Raw genomic sequence first — 3,177 nt, 5'->3', positions numbered from 1 at the left:
TTTAGAAGAAAACTATCCACACAGATAGGTTGGGAATGGTCTATGTTCAAAATGAAAGATCATTACAGGCTCTTTAATTTAAGCCATAAAAAACCTTTTGCACTTAAATGCAATTATGTGGCATAAAATGATGAAATTATAATAAAGTTGATGTGAATGTAAGAGGTTCGATCGCATGCCCCTGAATTGAAATCGTATCGCGGCAAACTTTTGATATCTGCAAATATCGTATCGTTGTCCAATGAATCGATATAATATCGTATCGTGATGAATCCAGAGATTTACACCCCCAAAAAACCCTAAATGAATGTTGTATTTTCCTGCTGCATCAGACGAGCAGTTGTATTACAGCTTCCAGGGAAAACCTTGCTTGGTGGTGTGTAACCAGGAGCAAGTCTGTAATGCCCTAAAGGAGTGCCATGACAATCTTGGCAGTGGGGGTCATCCAGGGAGATGCCGAACAACAGAAAAAGTATTGGCGTCCTACCATTGGAAAACACTGAGGGAGGATGTAAAAAAATGGGTGAGTGTTATTAGTACTGAAGGAAATGTTAATTAATTTGATGGAACGGTTCCAGATTGATAGGTAAGACAACTTTAAATGTAACTTCCTACACAACATTAGTTATACATTAGTTAACCTTTTTTTTTCTGTCACTGTCACTCGAAAGCCACGGACAGAGGTTTGCATACTGGACAAATGAGGCCACAGCATTGCTCCAAGGATCACTGCAGCCGATCTACAGGATCCCGAAGACCAGAAAAAGGGATCATGAGGTGAGCATGATGTTGATGGCAGAGGACACCCAGTGTCATGCTCCTTTTTGTTATAGACTCATTAATGCAATTCAGGTTTCTTATTCTTACATGTCTATATTGATACATAAATAATTTTCCCTCAAAGGTTCAGTTTGAAAAGGCCGACAGGTGCTTCATATTGGAGGTAATCTTTCTTTTTTTTTAACTGGAACCTGTACACCTAAACATCAGGGGAATGTGTTAATAAGCTTGATTTTTTTTCCTGACCTATATTTTACAGATGCCAACATCTGTGCTTGATGAAATCCTCAAAGAGGTGGTGCTCCAGGAAGGAGATAATGTCTACCTGACATTGGCTCTGGTGTGTACCACATTCAGAGACATTGGGGCCTATTTTAACGGTCTGAAACGCAAGTGGGAAGCGCAAAGCGCAAGTAGCTTTGTGGGCGGTTCTACGGCGCTATCGCTATTTTACAGGCGGATAAATGACACTTGCGTCGCGGCGCAAGTGTCAAAAGGGTTGGTCTGAAGCAGCCTAATTACCCGTAGGTGTGGTTTGGGCGTAACGTCCAACAAACCAATGAGAGTGCCAGCTCCCATCCCCTTTAAGAGCCATGAGCGCATTTGAATCGGACGAGTTGATATTTTGACAGCACGTCTGCAGTCTCCGATGAGACAGATGCACATGAATTTCAAACTGCAAATGGCTCAGTTTATTGCCAAATAATATGGCCTAATTCACACATGGAATAAGGGGTTTTCTTCCACAACTTCAGAAATACTGAGTCTTCAAATAAATTTCGCCAAAGAAAACGTATATGATATAACATATATGATATGCGGTAACTGTGGTTCTATTTAATGATATACGCAATACATTATAAACATTGTTTCTTATCAGTCTATTGTATGCTATCCTAATATGCATGTGTCCCCGCGGTAATAGACATTGCCATTGATTGTATTATGCGTTACGTGTTTAGTTTGCGTGTGTTTAAACAGAGCACACACGCGCGCCCGCATTCATTCATTCTTTTTAACACTCACTCGCGGTAAAACAATGTTTTTCACGATCAAATACTCATCAATCCTAGGCATGTAGGCCTGCACGATGTCTGGGTCAAGAAAATATGTTTTTGCTGTACGGTGTTTGCAGATGCATTGATTTAAAAGTACAACTTATTACCGCTGCATCAGCTGTTCTTTCCCAAATAATTTACCAAGAATGTGCGGCTAGGTAGATGAGAGAAGCAAAGTGTATGCGCGAGGTGCACAAGCAATCCGTATGCATCGCATGCGCATGTATGCATCCGCCCTTAAAATAGCATCTGAACAACGCGCCAATGACTTTAAACCAGGTATTTCGATGTCAGTAGCGCAATGGTATTCAGCAACGGCAAAATAGCGTTTGCGCCAGAACACGCCTCCTCCTTCCGCCGAACCGCCCCTTGGGGCGCATGATCAATCCCTAATTTACCGGCGAGTGGCGCTGGTGGGAAAAGAACGCTCTGCGCCAGTTGTAAACTAGCAACGACACATGCGCCAGTGACTAAGTCACTTGCGCCGGATGCAAGATAGGGCCCATTGTGTCCACCAATTATTTGAGAAGACGCGCACATTTTCAGTGGCTTGACAGTAAGTTATTTAATAGCAGTGGTATACAATACTTTAGTACTGTGGTGTTTTGAATATCTCTATGGAAATGTGCTCTTTTGACTCACAATTTTGTTACACAGGTGTTGCTACATGGAGTAGGTTTTCTGCAACGTACAAAAAAGCTTTCTGCACCATGTACACCATTGACACCTGCCTTGGATGTGGACGACTATATAAAAACTGCACACCAAGTCAGGGCTCCAGACTTACTTTTTCCTTGGGTGCACTGGTGCGCCTAAGTTTTTAATTTGGGTGCACCAGCACGTATTTATGGTGCACCCAAGTTTTGAGTTGTTGATGGGGGGGGGGGCGTTGGACCGTGCCTGCCTTGTGCTGAGTTGTTGACGGGGGGGGGGGGGGGGCAACCGGGCAGCTGCACCGGTTGCACCGTCGATATTTACGCCATTGATTAATAATATTTTGACCATTAAATAAATGCCTTAAATAAATGCTGAATCTGTATCTCTCATAAAGAATATCGTCAGACAATGCCAAGGGATCGGTTCTGTCCCGGATTAATATTGCGGCCACCGCTAGCCACCGCTAGCCACCGACTTTTAAGGGACAATTCCGGTATTTTGAACATTGAGCCCCCTTTGTGGTTTGTCTAGGATGAAATAAGAGTGATTATCAACGAAATTTTGACTATTGGTCCTGTATTTGGCTAATTTTGAATTCTCTAATTTGAAATGAATAAATGTTCAAATCGCCCTATTCGTTTTTCAGCCCCCCCTAACCGGAAACGGAAAGGGGGACTGGTTG

At 42.7% G+C, this 3,177-nt stretch overlaps 1 long non-coding RNA gene across 1 annotated transcript; it reads left to right on the top strand.

Moving 5' to 3' along the window:
* The first annotated feature begins 207 nt into the window (after positions 1–207).
* On the top strand, positions 208–2,605 carry LOC132457603 (uncharacterized). Its single transcript, XR_009525734.1, has 3 exons — positions 208–943; positions 1,040–1,120; positions 2,496–2,605. It is a non-coding gene; the product is annotated as an uncharacterized LOC132457603 (long non-coding RNA).
* Positions 2,606–3,177: the final 572 nt, after the last annotated feature.

This window comes from Gadus macrocephalus, chromosome 5 (genome assembly GCF_031168955.1).
Source record: "Gadus macrocephalus chromosome 5, ASM3116895v1".
NCBI classification, from domain to species: domain Eukaryota; kingdom Metazoa; phylum Chordata; class Actinopteri; order Gadiformes; family Gadidae; genus Gadus; species Gadus macrocephalus.
The sequence above is the reverse complement of the archived record's forward strand: the minus strand, read 5'-3'. Positions and strand labels throughout refer to the sequence as shown.